Source organism: Mya arenaria, chromosome 11 (genome assembly GCF_026914265.1).
Source record: "Mya arenaria isolate MELC-2E11 chromosome 11, ASM2691426v1".
NCBI lineage: Eukaryota > Metazoa > Mollusca > Bivalvia > Myida > Myidae > Mya > Mya arenaria.
Window position 1 is genome coordinate 47,518,195 of NC_069132.1, and position 24,892 is coordinate 47,543,086.

General features: G+C 37.3%; 1 pseudogene; it reads left to right on the plus strand.

Annotated features, from left to right (window-relative positions):
- Window positions 1–264: 264 nt before the first annotated feature.
- LOC128208594 (uncharacterized) lies at window positions 265–19,423 on the plus strand (annotated as a pseudogene).
- The last annotated feature ends 5,469 nt before the right edge of the window (window positions 19,424–24,892 follow it).

Sequence of the window (24,892 nt, forward strand, 5' to 3'; positions counted from 1 at the left end):
AAATGGCATTCATTTTAGCGGGGTACTCTATATATCCCGTACCTTTATAGAACCTCGCAGCAAGGGCTAATATTGAAATTGAGGACCCATAACTTACCACATATCTTAGTATACATAGACAACCCAGATTATGGTTTGATACAGATACCCCGTTTCTGACGATATTTCTGTTTATATATATTATATATGTATATAGTTGGTTAGTCAGAAGACTGCTTGTGGAAAAAACATTATTTAATATATTCAGGAAATGAGACCAGAAAGAAACAGGAGAATGTGGCAGCAGACTGCATTGATTCAGGGGAGGACCTCAAAGATTTTGTTATTGAACATATACCACCAAAAGGTATTAAATTTTGATTTATGTTATCAATAAACTGGAACATATTTTAGACAAAACAAACTGTGTACATGTATATACATTGGCCACCATACATCTCTAGACAGGCCAAAAATCTTAACTATAATACATAGAAGACATGTCCTCTTCAAACTCATACATTTTCTATTTTGGCTGTTCAGACACTTGAAAATTTTTATCCAGAGAGTGTAGACAGAGAAATTAAAGTAAATTAAACTAAAGGGCTCTCACTACACTTGCAAATCAGGGAGAAGTTTTGTCAGATCATATAAGCAATGTTGAAACAAAATTGTAAAATATTTTAGCGACCAATCGTGTGTTAATACAAAATGGCGGCCAGTGTAAACATCCGAGTATTTCCGTTCTCGCAAAGTCTCGTTCTGCCTTGTGAAGTTTTACGATATTTGTTCTATTTCTATGTAGAAGTTGCGTATCCTTATAGTTTATAGGTCTTTGGTCAAAGTAAGTACCAAACTGAGTGTCAAAAAGTAAGTCAAGTTGTAGTAAAACCATGTGTAATATTTGCCTTTGAATTTGATTAAACTAGAGCAGTGTTCTTGGGTAAGTGATGTAGGGCTTTCATGGCCCTCTTGTTTATATAATTGTTTTTGTTTTTGTTTTGCTTGATAGGTCTTGGTGTTAGAACAACAATAAATAGAACAAAAGGAGATTTCTTAATGATTTATCCCGGCGAACTGATAACAGAAAGAGAAGGGGAAGAACGTGAAGAACGTGAACCATCCGTGTTTAGATACTTCTTCCAATATAAAAGGAAAGGGTGGTGGTAAGTATGTTAGAAGTTGTAATAAAAATAACTTTTAAAGTTGAATAGCGCAATATTCTGAACAAAAAAAGAAATTTAAAAAAATATTCTACCAGTTAATATCTGCTAGAAAGTGATTGAGCTTATGATTGAAGTCTATTTTTTCCACAACATTTTGACCACTAGGATAATAATCTCCCAAAGGTGCCAATTTGAGCACAGGTGATTGGAAGAATTCTTATTTTTAAAACATTTTTCATTTATATAGTATGGATGCTACTAGTGAATTAGATGTTGGGCCTCGGCTAGGTCGTCTGGTGAACCACGGTGGTAAAGGTAAAAATTGTGTTATGAAAACCCTGGAGTTCAACAAAAGGCCATATCTTTGCTTGTTTGCTGCTAAAGATATTCCACAAGGTGAAGAGTTACTGTATGATTACGGCATTAAGGATTTGCCTTGGGAGGTATGTATACTCAGAGCTTGTTACTCTTTTTTTCTCTTCTGAAGATGGAAGGATATATAGAAATGACCCACGATCTGAGATTCAGGCTCATACAACAGACTCACATTGAGAAAGTAGGCTCAGTTTGTTTCATTGTTTCATTTCTGTCGTTTCTAAGAAGCAAATTGAACACTTCTTTTTGTTTTATGCCATTTGTTTTCATAAACATTTATGATTTGAAATCTATTTACTGGACAGAAATTACTATTTATTTACAAAGTAAACATATCATTGTGCCCCACATAGTTCTATTACACAATAGAACACAAAATGTCATTTTTTTAGCTCAATTATTCGAAGAATAAGGAGAGCTATACTAGTCACCCGAGCGTCGGCGTCCACGTCGGCGTAACCACTTATGTTAAAGTTTGCATACCAAGTACCACCTCAGATGTTTTCAAAGTCCATTGACATATGGCTTTAAAGGGAGATGTGCAGGATTGATAAATGGAACAGATTTGTGAAAAGGGTCAGTTGAATATCATTATTTGAAGCTCAAATATTGATTTACACCCGAAATATTTCAAACCAATATTTTATCAAAAAAAGATATATAAATGGTGTTTTCTATCCTATGCGACGCGCATAGGTTAGCTATTTTTGTATTTCCCACGTAAAGCCGTGGTGGTTTTTGGATTGTCATGTGATCACTTCACCCAAAATACGCATTCGGTGTACCTTGCTGACTATCGACGTCGCCATTTGTTTCAAAATGCCTGGGCCACCATGAATAGTAAGCTCAGCGATGAGCTAAATATAGAATGATCGCTAAATGTAGAATGTATTTTTGTATAGGGATTTCTTCAGCGGATTGTTTTCAGGTCCGGTAAAATTAATCGAAAACTTCCTCCTGGAGGGTTTGAAGTGTAGAGTTTAGTGAAAAGTACACATAAGTGTTACAAAAATCGATCTGTTCATGATTTTACAGAGAAAACCTGCTTGACCCGGCACATCTCCCTTTAAGCACAACTACATGAAATATGATTGTTGGAAACTACCTAGCATCCGCCTTTAGAACTGGCTAATAATTTTTTTATAAATTTACAGAGAAAAGCTGACACAGGTAAACACAGTTCATGCTGTTGAATGCATTGTTGCATGGTTTAAATCTTAGACAAAAAATGAAATATCCCATAATGTTGTAGGTATTGAGGTATGATAATTTCCTGCTGTATATTTACGCTGCTTAAAGTAGGCACAAAATCAATATACCATTAAATAAAATCTCAAGATTAAGTTAAAGGTGATATTTTGCATATTTTCAATTATAGCTACATCATTGTTCTATATTCTAATTATCCTGTTTGGTTTTATTGAAAAAAAAAATCATTGAATTTTGTTATGTTTCAAAAACGAGATGAGATGAAACCATGCAATAGTGTCTGTGAGTTTATTTTCAGTTCATGTTGAAAAAATTTATTTATCCCCCCGCCAAAGGCAAGGGGTATATTAGAAATGCCCTTCGTCCGCCCGTCCAAAACAATTTTATCCGGAGCATAACTCCAACAAAGTGCTCAGGGTGAGCTATTGTGACCGGCCTTTGTCCGTCGTCCGTTGTGCATCAAATTTTTTACTTAAACATCTCCTCTGAAACTGCTCATTGGATTTTGACCAAACTTCACAGGAATGGTCCCTAGGTGGTACCCTACCAAAGTTGTTCAGATAGTTCTGATTGGTTGCATAAATAGGTCACAGGGTCAAAAAATAGGTTTTCAAAATGCAATTTTCAAAAATCTGCTTGTCTAAAACTACAAGGCCCAGAGCTTTGATATTTGGTTTATAGCATCATCTAGAGGTCCTCTACCAAGATTGTTCAAATTATGCCCCTGGGGATAAAATTGACCCCGCCCTGGGGGTCACAATTTTACATTGAATTATATAAGGAAAACTTCAAACGAAAGTCTTCTTCTCTTGACCGCTAATAGGAATTTGTCCAAACTCAAAAAGAATGATCCCTGGGTGGTCCCCTAGCAGAATTGTTCAAATGGTTCTGACTGGTTGCATAAGTAGGTCACGGGGTCAAAGATTAGGTTTTCAAAATGCAATTTTCAAAAATCTTCTTGTCTGAAACTACAAGTCCCAGAGCTTTCATATTAATTTGATGTATAACATCATCTAGAGGTCCTCTACCAATATTTGGTGGACAACATTAGTGGTCCTCTGTAAATGGCTCCACTGTGACCTTTGACCTTTTCCTAAGGTGAGCGACCCAGGGCCCTTTGGGCCCTATTGTTAATATTTATGTGGATACATTGCAGTGCTCATGCTGTCTGTTGACATTGTCACCATTTGCGATAATTTTATAAAAAAAATATTTAAGAATTGGTGGCCGCTACTGACAATCTGGAGAACATGCTGGAGGCCCAGACTACAGAATCTGAGAACATGCTGGAGGCCCAGACTACAGACAATCTGAAGAACATGCTGGAGGCCCAGACTACAGATAATCTGGAGAACATGCTGGAGGCCCAGACTACAGACAATCTGGAGAACATGCAGGAGGCCCAGACTACAGACAAACTGGACAACACGCTGGAGGCCCAGACTACAGACAATCTGGAGAACATGCTGGAGGCCCAGACTACAGACAATCTGGAGAACATGCTGGAGGCCCAGACTACAGACAATCTGGAGAACATGCAGGAGGCCCAGACTACAGATAATCTGGACGAAATGCTGGAGGCCCAGACTACAGATAATCTGGAGAACATGCAGGAGGCCCAGACTACAGACAATCTGGACAACACTGGAGGCCCAGACTACAGACAATCTGGAGAACATGCTGGAGGCAGAGACTACAGACAATCTGGAGAACATGCAGGAGGCCCAGACTACAGATAATCTGGACGAAATGCTGGAGGCCCAGACTACAGATAATCTGGAGAACATGCAGGAGGCCCAGACTACAGACAATCTGGAGAACATGCTGGAGGCCCAGACTACAGATAATCTGGAGAACATGCTGGAGACCCAGACTACAGATAATCTGGAGAACATGCTGGAGGCCCAGACTACAGACAATCTGGAGAACATGCTGGAGGCCCAGACTACAGACAATCTGGAGAACATGCAGGAGGCCCAGACTACAGATAATCTGGAGAACGCTGGAGCCCAGACTACATATAATCTGGAGAACATGCTGGAGGCCCAGACTACAGACAATCTGGAGAACATGCTGGAGGCCCAGACTACAGACAATCTGGAGAACATGCTGGAGGCCCAGACTACAGACAATCTGGAGAACATGGGGAGGCCCAGACTACAGACAATCTGGAGAACATGCGGGAGGCCCAGACTACAGACAATCTGGAGAACATGCTGGAGACCCAGACTACAGACAATCTGGACGAAATGCTGGAGGTCCAGACTAAAGACAATCTGGAGAACACGCTGGAGGCTCAGACTACAGACAATCTGGAGAACATACTGGAGGCCCAGACTACAGACAATCTGGACGAAATGCTGGAGGCCAGACTACAGATAATCTGGAGAACATGCTGGAGGCCCAGACTACAGATAATCTGGGCAACATGCTGGAGGCCCAGACTACAGATAATCTGGGCAACATGCTGGAGGCCCAGACTTCAAACAATCTGGAGAACATGCTGAAGACACAGATTATGACTGAGGAGCAGGTACACCCCAGCAAGATACAGGACCAGATCTCCGGTAATAATGTAAGTGTGCAGTTAAGTTAGCCGTGTACTGCAAAAAATACCTTCTAAAATATATAAACAGCATTGTCATAGGTCTACATACATATATAGGCTCAGGGATCATTTTGAGGCGCGATTTCCGCGATATCTTGCACAAAAATGACAGATCTCGCACACAAATTGACTTAATGAGAGAAAATCTCGCACTCAAATCTGCAGCAGTAAAAATTGTAGATTCGCGTCCGAAAAGCAATCGCACCAAGTCATAGACTGATTCAGCAAAACAAGCAACGCTCCTGAAATGTTTCCATTTAACAAACGACTATCGTGTATCGCTTATTCTGGTTTCGGTTGTAGCTTTCCGGAAATGACAAAGAAATGCGTGCGCACATCACCCACCTTTGCAGATCATTGACTTGAAGCGTGCTTGTAACAACGTCGTTCATTGATCAAGAGAGGCTATTTATGTCAACTTCCGGTTGAGGAATACCCTGTCACGTGACTGTGTATTGCGCAACCAAACATCAGGGAATTCCCTTATTTTTAATTATGATGTACACAATCACTTGACGGTGATACCGAAAATAAAGTTGATAAATACACGCAGACGACGGGTTCAACCAAAATATTAGATAGCATGATACAGAACGGTAACATTCGTTTGATTGACTATTTAAGTGATAGGAATACCTATATTGATGATGGTTAGGTTGAATCATGCACACATTTATTTGAAACAAGGTCAAGTCTTTATTTGATTATGTTTCTTATTGATAGTGAGTTTTCTTATCATATTCAATATGTGTGTGTGTAGTACTGTAATTTGCAACAGTTTATGTACAACATCGTGATTATTTTCACACATTTTAATTCATTAATCAAATTGTGTGTTCATTATCTGTCTGTATGCGACTTTGTCAGACGACACCTTCTGATATATGGTAAAGATGAGTAAAATGTTTCCCCGAAAAAAACTTTACCACTCACTTTTTTTCTCCAATACAACAAGCCCAACGTCTTCCCCAAAATCAGCTTATTAACAAACTGTTCTTTTATTTATATAGAATATATTCAAATAATGAAATTGTATGGTTTTCATAAAATTTCTCATCAACATTTAAAATCTCTCACCAAAATTTGACAAATGAGAGAAATACTCTCACTGAAAACTTGGGCCAAAATGGTCCCTGTACGCTACTTTAATTATTCATTAGCCTGGCCCTGATGAGCTTGTATACAACATGTATTTCATTATTATGCATGCTGATCAGGACGAAAATATCAGAAAGCATTTGCATTTGGTGCTGTTGTCAAGATTAAAGCAAGTACATGTAATACAAATTGTTATTAATGTACATAGTTAGGAGGTGAACTCCTATTAAACGAATAAAAAGAGCTTATTAGTCACTTTTTAAACACAGTTTTATTGCCAAATATTCAACTTAATGCATGTGCGCGTGTGTGTTGGAACTTTTGTGGCCATCATAAAAAAAAACTGTTATTTACGTTGTAATTTCCATTATATTATTTATTCTTAAATTTTTGTCGAAAGCTTGTTGACAGCCTGCATTTGTACAAGTGTATTTATTTAATTCAATCTGACAGAGTAAGTGTAAGATCTAAATGAACAAATCACAGATAAATATGCAGTTTTGCCCATTTTAGGCCCTGATGAAGGAGATGGCTGTGCGACTTACCAGCCTTAAGTCTATACAGACAGCTGCAGAGGAGCTGATCAAACAAGCCACTGATTTGCAGGATGGTGATGCGAAAGGTTGGTGCCAGGTTTTTAACTTGTGATACAGTGTTGCAAATGTAGCTAGACATGAGGATAGAGACAGGGAGTTTCTACATGTGTACTTGTATAACCTGCAATCTATAACTAATCAATCAGAAATATCTGCAAATTGATATGGTCTATGTCACGCATCAAAACTAACATTGTGGACGATGAGATCAAGGTGGATCATGATCAGTTTGTGCATCTACATTGTTGGGTCAGAGTCCACATTTGTCACTATTAGGTCATTGATGCCTATCAGATGTCTAATGAAGCATTTCAGAGACTTCCAGAGAATGGTGTGGGCCCTTATAAGTAACCAGACTGTATGGATGCACAGGCTGATCTTGGTCAACACTAGTCGCTGAAGCAATGTTGGTTTTATCAAAACTTGCCTTTTATAAATATGAAGCCAACAGGTTGCCCTTATCACATTGCACATCACAATTATTGGACTAATGCTTATTGCAGATATTCCTCATGGCACCAACAAGTTCTGGGATGAACTACAACAGTTGACACATACGCTGAAGCACATGTCTGACAGGCTTGGCAATCAGGAGCCCGCGGTGGAGCCCAGCCTCATCCGGGAACAGCAGGAAACACTAGAGGTGAGTGTCCAGTGCTGGCACTGTAGACTCATATATTTTTGTGTTGGTTTAATTTACATGCTCCGACAATTGCACACATTTAAAACCAGAGCTAACATTTAACCTGCGCTTTGTATTTTTATGTGGTAAAGGTAAGTGTCTGTGTATGCATGCGTCCTGAAAAGTTTGTCCAGAGCATATCTACAAAATATTTAACATGATTCAAGTCAAACTTGGAGTATAAGTAGTTGGTAATTAGAAGGTGAGCACCTGGCCTTTCATGTTTCAGTAAAATGATCCTTTGGCAGGGGAAATGGGTGTTTGTGACCTTTTTATCAGCCTTTCTTGAAATGTTTTTAGTCCATGTGAAACTGTCTTAGCCATTGTCACGAAATTTGATCCATGTGAAAATAAATGATTCCACAGTATGAGACATGATTTAGGAAAAGAGGCATTCAGACATCTGAGCCATGTAGTTGATTGTTTTCATACTCCTCCATAATGATGTACAAACCTTTCTGATGATAAGAGAACAGCATTGTCCCGATTGACTGTTCGTAGGCTAATTTTGACCAATGCTGAATCTCCCTTTTGCTAAATACTGTTCCATATGAGGCCTATAGCCAGAGAACATTTGGATCTACACTAGTACATATCTCATATTTGGTAAGGAGGTTGTTTGTGACTAGCAGATGGCCCCTATTGATTTAGAGGCTAGTAGGTCAAAGCTCAAGGTCACACTGACCTTTACTTTTAAACCTTGTTCGACTAATAACTTGAAAAAGCTAGGTCCTACAGTCCCAATATTAGGTAGGGAGGATGGTCATGACCATTAGATGACTCCTGTTGATTTCGAGGCTAGTAGGTCAAAGCTCAAGGTCACAGTGACCTTGACTATAAAACCTTTTCTGACATAGCTAGAGAACACTTAGCCCTACAGTTAATAATTATATTTGACAGTGAGTTTGGTCATGCAGATGATCTATTTAGTTTGAGGTCACAGTGACCAAAAAAGGTTTTGGTGATCCCAAATTGGCAGCTTAAACTCAGTGTAATGTGACTAATTTGTTGATGCTAGCATAGCATATATATTTTACAAATATTTCTTGTTAGGCCCAATGGTGATATCTTTAGGGCTTTGCCACCATTATAGAGCCAGGCAAGTCTGTGCATCTGGCCAGGATCCACATTGATGACAGACTCAACATATCAGAATTTCCAGTGTCAATTTTAGGAGTGAAATCCCTAAAACTAGTAATGGGCTGTTGCAAAATTAAATTGGACTTGCCTATTTTCAATATATTTAGAAGGTAAAGTGTTATTGCATCAGTCCATGGTGTTTTACAGGAATTAGCATTACAGAACTCAAATGTGAACCCTCTGAATCAGCCAGTAGATCCCACTAGTGAACTAATGCAGATAGAAGGCGACCTTTTGCTGGGGCAGCCCAATGCCACCAACCCCCATGACAGACAGAGCAGGACGAACTATGGACTCGGTATGATACTGACTTCAGTTTAATTTTCTCAAGTACCATAAAGAGTTCACTTTCATGAGTTGATATGTTACATGCAAGACCCAGGTCCTTAGTGTCAAGGTCAAAGTCATACTTAGAGGCCAAAGCTAAAAATAGGGTATATTTTTCATGTCCGGTCAATAACTTTGTCTTCCCTTGATGGATTTTGAAATAACTTTTAAAAATTAATACCATCACGAGACAGTGTGTAACGTGCAAGACACAGGTCCGAGCTCTACAGTAAGGGTTACACTTAGAGGTCAAAAGTAAAAAATGATTTGTTTATGGGTCTGGTCCATACCTTGTCATTTCTTCATGAACTTTAAAAACATTTTTTTTAGTTAAAATATAAATTATTATCTTTGTTTGTCCAGATGTTGAGATGGGTGACCAGTGATAGTGTTGCTAACATGTGCTCCTTCAGCAGGAACTTGTGTAGTAACACACCTGCATGAATCTTAGGAAATGCAATTCTGCCTGGATTTATGGTATCGATATAAGTTCATTGATACACCTTAAACATGTACAGTTTATTATTTATATGGCGCTGAGCCTGGTTAGCTTGGTTGATACAATTAAAAAAAAATTGCAGTGTTCTATTGTCATGGACATACATGTATTAAAACACCAACAATGAAAGTAGAGAGAAAGTATACAATCTGCAGTCTTATTGTAAACCTTCAAGAATCAATGCACTAGTATGAAATTTGCCAATATTTGTAAGCTCAGTCAGTAGAGTGTCTGACAGACAGTAGAGTGTCTGACAGACAATCCAGGGGTCAAGAGTTAGAGCCCCAGCCTGTCCACATAATTTGTGTGGGGATTAGTCATGAAAATATTTCTACAGACATTTTCCCCCTACCTCTGATTGAAGTAGGGCAGCTGTCTTCACTGTCATAAATTAAGTATGTGCACATTATACTGGTAACCCGCTTAATAAGACTTAGCTTGTGCAGGAACAGTGTAAGTAGGTGAACTGACTGACATAATGACTGAAATGCTGTTAATATGGCGAAAAACCCCAAAACAAAACCCAATGAAATTTGACCTTACAAGTGTCTACTGTCTATGCTTGCACCTGGCAATATCTTGCACTAATGCATTTAATTAAACATGTATGATTATGCCAGAGTTTTATATAAAAATCGTAAGTGGGTGTGTTTTTGACCACACTTAAAGCGCATGTGTTAAACAGGGATCACTTTTGACAAATGCCTTTATGAGATTATATCCCATTAGCCTTGAATCAATGAGATTTTGACAAAATGAATGGGATTTTTTCTTTTTACGTCGTGTAACAATGAGATTTTACATCAGCGGACAGCCTTCATTACAATGAAAATAAAGCATCTGTGCATTTGTAAGAACAATTTATCTTTGTAAATAAACAAAACAGTTTTGAGAACGTCATGCATGTCCGACTTCTCTACCCAAATACACAGCAATAAACAAACACATAGTGCATATGTCACCAGAACATGTGTCTCATGGACCTGTTATCTCACAGTTTGATCAGTGTTAGAAAACGCTTATAACTTTAAGCACCATTTTCGAGTCCGAGAACAACTCGTGGACGGTGATTTTCGCACAATATCAAACCTGTTAAAGGTTAGAATATACCAAATGCGAATTAAATATTAAATGACGCAATCGAAACAATCAATTTCGCTTAAAGGTTAGACTATACCAAATGCGGACTGGTAGTAGAACTCGTTATCCACTTTTTTCTCAGTTAATAAAATAAAATATTTTGTTTTGAGCTTGTTTTTTCCCATTTTGAGATATACTGTATCTGTTGGTATCAAATTCAAGCTAATGCAATGTAGAATGAGAAAAATAAAAACAAGCTGAACTCCTATACTCTTAGTGGAGTTTACCTGTTCTTTTACAACACGGTATGGTTTGTGAATGTGTTGTGCACGCCAGCAGAAAATACAGTATGTTATTTCCGGTGACAATATCTTTCTTGGGAGAAACATTTTTTTTTTCTAACATGCCTTATTCAATGCAGAATGGACATATCTTTTTAGTCATGTATGGCTATGGTACTCAATCGTACCTTGGTCATAGTGTAGTTTGCGCCTAAAGTTCAGGAATTTACTATAGAACAAAGAAGGATTTCATTTGGTAGTGTCTAACCTAAAGCGAGTCGCTGTCGGTAAAAAGGGGGATACCCACAGTTAGGGATTCCAAGTGTCATTTGTAAATGAATAGGCTTCATACGCGGAGAGGGGGTTAATTAAAAATGAACAATAATTATATGGATATGCCACTCGTCCTAAAAGGAAAATGCAAGCGTCTAATGAACCACAGATGATTAAACAAGTTACCGACAAGTCTCCATTGCAGTGAAAAGTCGCAAATTAGGAAAGAGATGCGCGGATGCGATTTTTAATCGCATTTGAGTAAATTTTATGCGATTTTCGTCAAAATAACGCGAGAATATCGCAATCGCGCCCAAAAGTGATCCCTGGTTAAATATATTTTTTACCAGTACAATAGCATTATGTTGTGTCCCAAAGTTGTTCAAAGATTACTGGAAATTTTCAGGAAGACAAGTTGCTGTTGTTGATCCTTCGAGGCAATTTTCTGAAAATGAATTGGGATGTGATTACGATGGACTACCATCAGATGATGAGAGTATTGTACTTTCATCTGGTTCAAGCTATGCACCATCGGTACTGTCAGGAGAGGGTATGTGTATTTCACATAAAGATATGATAGGGCTACTACAATTTAAAACAGGGTTTTAAAGCAAGACTTAGCTAATGTTTACATTTAAATGATTTAAACTTAGACACAAAGTGCTCATTTGTGGTCAGCAGTCATCTGTCATTTTGATTCAGTGTACTTTGTGAGCATTTTGGGGAAGGCTTAGGGAACTTGTGTGAATATACAAAGTTTTAGTCAAGAAGAATTGGAATTTCATCCAAAAAAAGTTTGGGGAATTTTATTTTCTGCTTCTTGGGAACTATGACAACTACATATCAGGATTTGCATGATGTCCTTTTTTCAGATCTTTCTAGTGAGACCTATATTAAATATGGGGTCTATATAAGAACCCACAAAATTTGTGCCCCTTAAATGTGTTAACTTTCATACTGGAAGCGAGCTAAAGCTTTTGTGCGCAAACCATTGTAAGATAATTTTGTTAATTCAGACCTTTATCATATATATCAGTATAATATTGTGGACTGGAATTAGGGGAGGCATACATGTATGTTGTTTTAAAAAACAAGCTCTTGTTTATATTTCACACAAACTGTAGATATGAAGATGACGATGAAGATGACGATTCATCTGTTATAATTCCTGTAACACAAACAAACAAGAGATCTTGGACTGCAATAGGGAGAGTGGCTTCTAGTGAAGATATAGGAGATAATGAGCCACCCAGGAAACAGAGGACTTTACCAGTGTTGGGGCCATCCACATCTAGCGAGTTGTAAGTATTAAACTAGGAGGACTATGCTCATGGTCAGAGTATGTATGTGTGCCTTTTTAAAATTAGCATTGGTAAATTGGCGTTTTCTTAATACAGCTTTCTAGTATAAACATGAAGTATCCCTACAAAATACAGAGGGGATTAGTTTTAGCATTGTCTGTCTTTCTGTCCGTCCTTCCTGTTTTGTGTCTGGAGCACTATCTAAGAAACCGATTTTAAAGATTTTAAATTTTATTTTAGACAAGAAATATTTGCCTAGGTCAATCACCTGATTGGGCAACCAGGGTTGTCAATTGACCAGTCAATATGAGTATTGACCGGGCGGCGGTCAATACTGGTTTTATCCGGTCAATACTGGTCGATACTGGTCAATACTGGTCGATTGAAATGACCATCCATTTATCTCCTATCATAGTTTTAGAAAGAAGCTAAAACCCTCTATTTTACTCACCAGTTTGTTAGATGTGTTATGTATTGTGAATTTTGTATAAATGAATGACTTAAATATGAAATAAACTCCAATAAACCAATTATCTGAACATTTTGACCACATAAAAATGTTGATTGACCATCTTATCCGGGCATATTGACCACATAAAATTCCCAATTGACCACCTTACCTGGGCATAAGGACTACTTAGAAATCCCAATTGACTACCTGACTAGGCATATTGACCACATAAAAATCTCAATTGACCACCTATCCGGGCATAATGACCACATAAAAATCCCAATTGACCACCTTACCTGGGCATAAGGACTACTTAGAAATCCCAATTGACCACCTGACTAGGCATATTGACTACATAAAAATCTCAATTGACCACCTTATCCGGGCATAATGACCACTTAGAAATCTCAATTGATCACCTGACTAGGCATATTAATTGCATAAAAATCTCAATTGACCACCGTATCTGGGCATAATGACCACCTAGACATCTCAATTGACCACCTGACTAGGCATATTGACCACATAAAAATCTCAATTGACCACCTTATCCGTGCATAATGACCACTAAGAAATCCCAATTGACCACCAGACTATGCATATTGACCATTTAGAAATCTCAATTGACCACCTTATCTTGGCATAATGACCACTTAGTAATCTTAATGAAATGTCAATCGACCACCTTATCCGGGCATATTGACCATATAGAAAACTTAATCAACCACCTAATCCTGGGGTAATGACCTTATGGAAATCTCAATCAACCACTTTATCTGGGTATAATGACCACTTAGAAATCTCAATTGACCACCTTATTTGAGCTTAAATAACCACATTGATATCTCAATCAACCACTTTATCCAGGCATAACAACTACACGTTGAATATTTGAATCTCAATTTACCACTTTAACTGAGCATATTGGCCACATACATTGACTATCATAATTTCAATTGACCACTTTATTAAACCATATTAATTATTAACCGCATGAATTGGCTATCAAAATCTCAATCAACCACCTTATAAATATAAGAGAATATTGACCACCACATACACTGGCTATTAAACTTTAAGTCTCAATTTAGTATCTTATCACTTGCATTGGTGAATACAATCTCAATTGTCCACCTTTTATCTTAAAGCATATTAAATGCAAAGTTTGCTAATGAATAGAATCTCATTTGTCCACCATATTGGCCTTAATTTTAAATTTATTTATTTTACCTCATACCAGTATTTACATGATTTTATTTAATATAAAAATAAGGAGTTTCTATACTTTAATAGATCTACATGAAATATACAAGTGTTGATACTAAACACAAAGTGGTTATGATCACTAGTTGAATAACCACAGAATGGATCAAAATATTCATATAAAAAATATATATATTTTTTTACACAACTTCTTGACTAAAAAGGGTCAGCTGTCTTTAGCCTGCAATAAGATCATCATTAACCCTTTACCTCCTCGACATTATTTTTCTTATGCATGCCTTTATGAACATGAAATAATATATGTTTATGGTATTCAAATTTAAAGATATTGCCATTCATTAGGATACAGAGTATAAGCAACATATTTACTTTTTGAGAGATTAGACGATACCCATATAATAGAATCTGCTGAATTTGCCAACATTTTCTCAGATTATTATATGGTTAAAGGGTTTACAGGGGCATACATGTGCAATCAACACCTTTATGCTAAATCAGACTAGAGGACTACTACACCAAGATTAGTTGGGGAGGGGATAATTAAGAAATTGAATAATCAACAGGTATCAGGTACCCCAATAAAAATAAGGAGGAGTGGTCACCTTAAAATAAAGGACCAATTATATTAAAGAGGTGCTTACCATGATGAATACTATATTCAGGTAGCCAATCATTTACAAGTAGGTGTGTCATAAAACATGTCAACTGATTGAACCATGACAGATGTTTAATCCACACCATGTTATTGCAACCTGCTGTGAAGCTGGTAGATTATGATCGATGTTTAATCTCATGCTGAACTAGGATGACAAAAACTGATTCTTTGACTATATGATTGTTGGCATTTTCAACATTGCTATTGACCACATATAATGGCTATGAAAGTCTCAATCGACCACCTGTTCCGAGCAATTGACCACATACACTGGCTATGAAAATCTCAATTGACCACCTCTTATGAGCAATTGACCACATACACTGGCTATGAAAGTCTCAATCGACCACCTCTTCCGAGCAATTGACCACATGCACTGGCTATGAAAGTCTCAATCGACCACCTCTTCTGAGCAATTGACCACATACACTGTCTATGAAAGTCTCAATTGACCACTTCATCTGGACAATTGACCACATACACTGGCTATGAAAATCTCAATTGACCACCTCTTCCGAGCAATTGACCACATGCACTGGTCATGAAAATATCAATTGACCACCTCTTCCAAGCAATTGACCACATACACTGGCTATGAAAATCTCAATTGACCACCTCTTCCGATCAATTGACCACATACACTGGCTATTAAAATCTCAATTGACCACCTATTCCGAGCAATTGACCACATACACTGGCTATGAAAGTCTCAATCGACCACCTCTTCAGAGCAATTGACCACATATACTGGTTATGAAAATCTCAATCGACCACTTCATCTAGACAATTGACCACATACATTAGCTATTTAAATCTCAATAGACCAACTAACCTAGCATATTGATCACATACATTGATTCACTGGCTAATACAATCTCAATCAATCACTTAATTAAGGCCTTTCGACAATATAAACTGGTTATTAAACTCAAGTAACCACTTTATTCAGGTATATTGACCACTTACACCCGCTATTTAAACCTCAATCGACCACCTTATCAAAGTATATTGACCACATGATCAGGTCTTGCAAACTTCAATGGTCCATATATCCAGTAATATATTGATACACAAATGTATTTAACTGCATATTTCATTGTATATCTGATATTTCTACTATGAGTAGTGTATGATTAAAGAAATATGCTGAAAAATGTAAAAAGAAAAGTTAATATTTTCTATCGACCAGTATTGACCAGTATTGACCACTTTGGGAGTATTGACCGGGGCGGTTTTAACCGGTTAAAACCACGTGGTTAAAACCGGGGACGACACATGGTTGCTTGTCTATTTCAGTGATGCTACAAGCAAGAATACTAGTGATGGACATCATGGGAAGACGTGGAAGAAATCTTGCTTTAAAAATGGTAAATGAACACTTAAGGCCTAAAGAAACTTGTTTGTTTGCCCTTATGTCTTTTGCTCTATAAAAAAAGATTTTCTTAAATGTGTGTGTGTGTATGTGTGTGTGTGTGTGTGTAATACACATATACACCATCAACCCCACAATACACGTATATACCAACAACCCCACAATACACATATACACCATCAACCCCACAATACACATATACACCATCAACCCCACAATACACGTATACATCATCAACCCCACAATACATGTATACATTATCAACCCCACAATACACGTATACATCATCATCGCGTGCCTGCGTGCGTGCGTGCGTGTGTGCGTGGCATTGACATTTAATATTATTCCTATCAAAGGTTTGCTTAAAATTTAAAAAATGCTGAATTTGAAAAATGTTGGTGGGGGTGGGGGGAGACCTATTTTTTGTGACAAAAACAAACTTGCTTAGAAAGCAGTTGATTTAAGGCATCATCCAGATCTTGCATTTATATCAATTTCAGTTTATGTTGAATCCTACAAATCCAATGATGGCAAAAGGAACTATTCTAAAAAGAGCTATTGCTTCTATTGCAAGAACTTGTACAAGTCTAAGATGTCAAAACACCTATTCGCTGTCCATGCAGCAGAACCAAGGGTGAGGAAAATCAGTCAAATGGAGGTGAAAAGCAAAAGTAAAAGAGCAGAGCTACAGAAATTAAATAATGAGGGTAACTTCAATCATAATGTTGAGGTAAGCAATATTTAGCAATGACTTTTTAGCTCACCTGAGCACGAAGTGCTCATGGTAAGCTTTTCTGATCCTTGAATGTCATTGTGCTTCATCAATAATTGTTTCAAAGGGCAAAGGACAAAATTTGAAAATCTTCTTTTCTGAAACCAGGAGAGCTAGAGCTTTGATATTTGGGATGTAGCATCATCTAGTGGTCCTCTACAAAGATTGTTCAAATTATGCCCCTGTGGTCAAAAATGGCCCCGTTCCGGGAATCAACAAATCTACATAGAGTTATATAGGGAAAATTCATAAAAAAATCTTGTCAGAAACCATTAAAGTTAGAGCTAAGATATTTGGCATAAAGCATCAACTAAAGTTCCTCTACCAAATTGTTCATATTATGCCCCTGGGATCAATTTTACTCGGGTGAGCAATTAAGGGTCATCTTGGCCCTCTTGTTAGTTATGGTCATTTATTTTTCATCCATGCTCCTTAGCCATACCATACTTGTCACCTACATTCCTCTTATACACGTGTACTGAGAGGCAAAAGAGAGTTTACACTTTTGTTTTGTGAATAATTTTTTTTTTATCTTTTACCAATTTGGTAAATGATTTTTTGAATGATTTTAAAAGGAAAACTTATGCATGTCAATGTTGGTACTCCGTGTAGCAAAACTCTGCTTTTACTTTTTGTCTTTATGGCAAAACTCACAGATGCACTAAGAGCCGTGTGGGTATGCTTGTAACAACTTCAATAATGACATCATGTCAAACGTTGTTCCTCGCGAAGTCACTGTATTTATTCCATCGATGGTTTGAAATTCATTTCCAGTTTTTATTTTAGGTTGATAATTGTTTTCATTCAAAAGAAATTAATATTTAGGTACACTGTTAACTTTCTTTTGCCTCTCAGTATATGAAATCCTTCATGTACACGACCAAAAGTCCTTAGATCTTTGGCGTGAAGAATCAACTAGACTAAGAGGTTTGTTGCATAAGATTCAAGGCCTATTGAACTTGTTTCTCAGGGCCAACAAAGTTGTATGTATTGGCAGAAATTGAAAACATATGGGCTATTTTCAATATCAGGTACATTATTTTACATGTATGTGGGAAAATAAATGAATGTGACCATGACCTACTTTTCCATCTTTAAGCTTCAAATTTGATCCACAGGTTCCTTTAGCTTGACCATTTGAAGAATAAGTTGGGCTTTAATACTCATCCTGTTGTTATCATTGGTTTTCAGTTAAAGTTAAGTGTGCAAACACTATAATCATGAATATCTAAAGAAAATGTCACTACAGCATATTTTCTTTGGAGATATATGCAGGACTATCATAAACGTCTTTATTCTGTTTTAACAGGTTCTTCAGAAAGGAGAGGGGAATTTGATTGTGTACAGGAGACCAGGCGTCCCAGCAAATGCATATGACTATATTCACTGTCGTTTTTGTAAAGGTTTTTACCATCACAAACTTCTATGGTCACATGTCAAAACCTGCAGTTTCAAACCAGATGGGGCTGAAAATGACACTGAGAGAAACTTCATTAGAGAAGCTAGATGTGAAATAGCCCCATTTCTTCAACAACAGGATGAAAATATTGAAATGTTAGATGAAGTTATTGATAAAATGAAAGAAACCAAAGAAAATCCTGGTCTGAAGAAAGTTTGTCAGGAAGATGAGTTAATAAGACAGTTTGGGTTGTATCATCTGGGAAGATTGGGACCACTAGAAGAGCAAAGACTGAAAGATCAAGACAATGTGAGAACAAAAATGAGAAGCTTAGCCAGACTGCTTGTAAGATAAAATGGAGAGGAACTGTTCAGCTATCCTTTAAGCCATTTCATCTGTGCTCAAAAATTTGATTTGGTGGCAAAAACTGTGAAAGAAATGTATCAAGAAATTGGTTCATCACAGCTGGGCTTAAACTTAGGACATTATATAAAACAGGTAAGCCTGCTGAAATCAAGCATGTGCCTTCGCAGACAGGACTGTGGGCGGAAAAAAGAGGCAAACGAGTTCACGGAAATGTTCGATGCCGAGTGGAAGGGAAAGGTTTCATCAGTCGCCAACAGAAGCAAGCGTCTAAAAGCAATGAACAAAAGATGTGAACTTCCTTCTACTGAAGATTTGGTGTCCCTCAAAAAATTTCTTGTGGAAGAAATACAAATAAAAATGGAAAACCCAGCACCAACATATCCCGAGTATGTGTACATAACACACTTACTGATCGCCCGCATAGCACTCTTCAACAAAAGAAGAGTAAATGAGGTCTCTGAGCTGAAAGTGAGTGACTTCCAGAAGCGAATAAGAGGAGATGAATTAGACACAAACACCGAAATCTACAATTCCCTGGCTGTCAGTGAAAAGGCTCTGTTAAAGAGGTAATGCTCAATATTCCTGATTATGGCATTCAAAACTGATTTCAGATGTTTTAGTAGTGTATCAAATTATAAGTACCTTTCAAGTTTGTTGGAGTAAGACAAGGTATTCTCGATTCAAGGGCTTTGATTGTGTGCACTCTGAGGCACAAGAGAACTGTAACAAAACCATTCCCCAAGGACTGAGAATTTTTCTCACTCTTTGGACAGATTTGTCCGCCAAAATACCAGTCTGAGATAAATTTGTCTCAAACTACCTGACTACTACTGACAGACTAATTTTCATTCGTAAGAATTTGAAAAAAAGCTAGTCATGTTGCAAATATGCATATCCAAATAACTGAAAGAGTCAACTACTATTTTAACGATACAGCACTTGCAGTAGTAACAAGTTGTGTGTTTAAATTGTCAATTGGTCACACTTGTTTGTTTTTATACTCCCAAAGGAACATAGTTTGTTATCGCCTCGGTGTCCGTTTGTCTGTACTTCACAATTTCAAATCTGTGTTTTAATTACAGATTAATTTATAGGTGAGATAAAACAAATCTACCCCCCCCCCCCCCCCCCCCCCCCCCCCCCCCCCCTTGAGTTGTGGATAAGGAAATCTGACCCCTCCGGTTAGATATAATTAATATATGTCCAAAAACTAAGGCAAGCCTCATTTTTGGACATATATCTCTAACCCTCAGGGTGAGATTTCCTTATTTACAACTCATGGGACTGGTAGATTCACTTTGTCTTACCCTGACAAATGTGGCACTTGTGTTTTCTTACCACATACTGGTCAGTTCTTTTAAAGATAATATTACAGCTTTTGAGGTCTCAAAAGTACTGATGTCATCAAACACATGCTGGAGAATTAAACGTTACATTTGGAAAAACAGTAATTTATTGACAAACATATAAGTGTCAGCATTCTTTCTGCTATTGTAGGTAGTAGTTACTTTTATCATTTCAGAATGGAACTTCTTGAGGTAAGAGGGAAGAGCACTCGGGGACTGAGGAAGGTGTTTGTAATTCTAAGCACCGACATGGTGGAAGGTTTGTCGCACCTCTTGAGGGTTCGTGCACAGGCTGGTGTACCATCAACAAACACGTTCCTATTCTCCAGATGTACAGATTCACCACAGGATGGCTGTGAAGCACTGAGAGTGGTCACATCTAAGTGTCACAATCTTGCCTTTCCAGAACGGGTCAGGACAACAAAACTGAGAAAGTATTTGGCAACTACTACTCAGGTAAATAGGTCTCTTAAAATTTTTGCTGCAAGGGGAAGCGAATGTCCAATTGTTCACTGTCTTGCATTATCCAATTTTTCAATGATCCTGAAATTTTACCTGATCCAAATTTATTAAATTCAGTTCAAATCAATAATCAACATTTTCTGTCTCAAGACATCAATAAAATAAAACCACTTTGCATCATTGCATTTCTCTTTATAATTCTTTCACTCATTTGGAGTCATTCCTGTTTTAAAACATTGGTTTGGAAGAAATTCACAGTAAAAAAATCTTTATCCTGATCCAGATTTGCAATTTCTTTGTGAACAAGGGGCCATCTTAAATAAATTGCTGAAATACCAACCCTATTTTTTCTACAGCATAATTCCTGTTTTTAAGTATTACATGTTAATATTTGATGATCAGCATGACCAAGCCTAAAAGACTTGATAAAGCCAGCAAGCTCCATAGGAATTATTCCACAGAACATTTTAACCATATATCCCATATTGGGTCGGGAACAAACTCTGTAACTATCTGATGTCTGACCAGTCTAAGATCACATGCCATAGATTATGGCATGGCCATGGCACTCTTAATTGATAGGTTATCATATTTTACAGATAATGGATATGAGAGATGATGAGCTGAAGTTAATTGCTGATCACATGGGACACTCTGTTGCCATACATACTGAAGTGTACAGAATGCAGACGTCAGTGCTTGAACGAACAAAAGTTGCAAGGGCTCTTCTAGCTTTAGAAGATGGTAAACTACAGGGGTTTAATGGTCGCAACCTTTCGTCGGTCAGCCTTGATGGTAAGTTGTTAGCTAATATAGGAATAAGGATATTCACAGTATCTGTGCTGGTTAAAACTTAAGCTCAACTGTGCAAAAGTTTTAAGATTTTGTTAAACAACAACAAGTATTTTTTAAACCTTAAACTGTCAGTTACTTTACCCCTTACTCTATACATGCAGTCAATTTTTTTAGCTCACCTGAGCCTTAGGCTCATGGTGAGCTATTGTGACCGCTCTTCGTCCGGCATCCATCGTCCATCAACAATTTGCTTTAAACAACATTTCCTCTTAAACCACTAGATGGATTTTAACCAAATTTGTCCTGAAGCATCCTGGCACTGATGTCTACAGTAATTGTTCAAATCATGACCATAGTATCAAGGTCAAGGTCACTGTTGCTAAAAACAGAAATTCAGTTGCAGCTCAATAACTTGAGTTTGCTTTGGCCTTTTGACTCCAAACTTAAAGTATGGGTAACTTATATCAAGAGGCAGCTTGGGATTGTTACCCAGATGTCTGTGATCAAGGTCACTGTTGCTAAAAATGAAATTCAATTTCCACCTAATAACTTGAGTTTGCTTTGGCCTATTGACGCCAAACTTCGTATATAGGTAGCTTATATCAAGAGGCAGTTTGGGATTCCTACCTAGGTGTCTGTGATCAAGGTCAAGGTCACTCAGGTTGCTAAAAATGAAATTCAGTTTCCACTTAATAACTTGAGTAAGCTGTGACCATTGACACCAAACTTGGTGTGTGGGTAGCTAATATTAAGACACAACTTTGGATTGCTACCTTGTTGTCTGTGTTAAGGTCAAGTTCTCTGTTGCTAAAATAGACTACACTACACTTATTAAACAGTTGCGCTGGGTTCTGTTTGCATTTATTTCTGATATGGTGGTGCAAAATTTATGGACCCTCTACAGAGGCAACTGATACGCAGGTGAGCGATTCAGGGCCATCATGGCCCTCTTGTTGGTGGGGAAGGATTAGATCGAATTCCTGACTCACTCCCCAGTTGAAATAATGTCGCATTTAAAATGAGCATAATATGTTTACTTTGCTTCATTTCTGACTTTTCGAATAGTCAAGAGTGCAGTTGTTTCCGTCAGCCTCTTGTTATTCTTCCACTACTTCTGATTTATGTAGGGTAGTGGTCAGTCTGGTGTAGGTTTGTGCTTAGTTACCAGCTTAGGCCAGAGCCCTAAGTATGCCCAGGAATGGTGAGTAGGTTAACTGACCGCCATGATATGACGGAAATAATGCTAAAAGTTGCCACACACACTCTCAGCAGAGCAACACATCCTTTCTTGCAGAATTGCCTGAACCTGAACCTGAACCTGAACCTTACGAAGCAGGGTCATTTGAAGAATTGTCTGAACCAGACAACAGCTATGAGGATGTTCCTGAAGTTGAAACAGAAGCTGTACAGAAGCCTCATGCATGTACAGGTATTTATTTCATATGAATACTTTTGTAGCTGTAAAAAGTGTTGTGTCCTGACTGACTAAAAACTGAAGTTTCTCTTTAATGAAACTAAAATCAGCCCAGGTTGGTTGAGTTATAATACAGTTTCCTCAGATGTGAAGGCTGTGGGTATTAGCCTCAGCTAGGTCATTTTAATAAACCTGATTATCAGAAGAATAGTCTGAGCTATCGTACTCACCCAGGCGTGACACCTTGGTTAATGTTTAGCATGCAAACACTTTATCATGAATATCACAAAAACGTCAAATGTATTAGCTTGAAACTTCACATGTGTCTGCTCCACTATCACATCTACTGCCATAATCAAGTTTGATTACTCTAGTTGGAATAGTTATTGAACTATGGCCTTTGTTTGACAGTTGTGATAGTAAATAGCACTCTCATATCAGTGTACTTGAAGAGGTTGCTGTGGAATTGTGATGGCATTTACCACTTTTTACAACATCCTTATGTCAGTGAACTGGAGAGATGGTTTGACACAATCCTGATACCAGTTTACTTGAACAGGTGGCTGTTGAATTGTGACATCATGTAAAAAAAATTAAAAATCCTGTCAGAAATCACAAGAGTTAGAGCATTGATATTATGTATGTAGCATGGTATTATGGTCCTCTACCAATATTGTTCAAATTATGGCCTGGGGTCATTAAATTGGCACTACCCCAGTGTTGCTAAGTTTTCATAGGGTTGTATTGGGAAACACTAGGATTCACTTAGTTTATTATTAATATTAGTTTAAAAACTTCTCGGCTATCGCCTTGGTCAATAATGACTTTTTGATGCATATCACATCATGTATTAGAGCTGAAAAGTTCATAACGGTGTAATATGAAGTAACCTGTACAGAGTTTGGCCTCTATTTTAACTAGAGGTTTGAAGTCTGCTCATATTATGCCACTGGGGTCATATTGGCCACACCCTTTATATGTATATATTTATGTGGTCCACCTTTATATGTATAGAAGGAAATATTCCATCTGGGCCCTCTATTTTGCAGTGTTAAACTTAAGGAGTCTAACTATATTTGAAGCCTATTATAGATTTTTCACACTTCTGAATATTTTAATGATGTTTAAAGCATATACATCGATAAAGTACTGTTTTAAAATGTCATTAAGGTTTATATTTTTAATATTTGCATTTGCGTGTCATAATTATGAAAAGAAAATTGTTCACATTCCAAAGTTTTTGATTTGCGATAAAATTTACAATTGTGTTTCAATTTCATTCAAACAAACTTTGTATTGTAAATAATATCAATATGGAGGGAACCGTGTCACAATGCGATGCGTTGAAACAAACGGCGCTTTATGCAATATCTACTTATCATATCTGCATAAAAATGGTATCAATACGCAGATAACAAAGTTGTCTTTTAATATAAGTTAAAAACAAAAAAATGCATTTTATAGCCTTCAAATATAGTTAGACGCCTTAAGTAGATATAAGAATTTGCATTTTCTTTTAATATTTCAGGATCAAAAAAACGATGGTCGAAAGAGGAGGAGAGTGCTCTACGGGAAGCCTTTGACATTCAGATAAAAATGCAGAAAAACGTTTCAACAATGGAGATCAGGAAAGCACAGAAGTGTTATCCTGTGTTGCAAGGCAGATCAGAAGCTGTTATTCGGACAAAAATAAACAACATCAAATTAGGAAAATACAAAAAAATATGAACTGAATTCAACCACTGCTAGATAAGGGTAATTTAAAAAAAATAAAGCCATTGGTTTACAGTTGTATGATCATGAACATTTTTTGTGTCAGAATGCAGAAATTGATGAGTGAATTGGACTTTGCAAAGACATGTGTTTTTGAAATTATAAATGACTTTCACTGTTTAGTTTTCGCAGTGACCTTTGGAGGAAATTGCTTTTCCAATCAATAACTGGAGAACCGTTGGGCCAAGCTTTGTGAAACTTAATAGGGAGGTTTGTTTTTTAGTTGACCTCTATTGTTTTTAGGTCAAA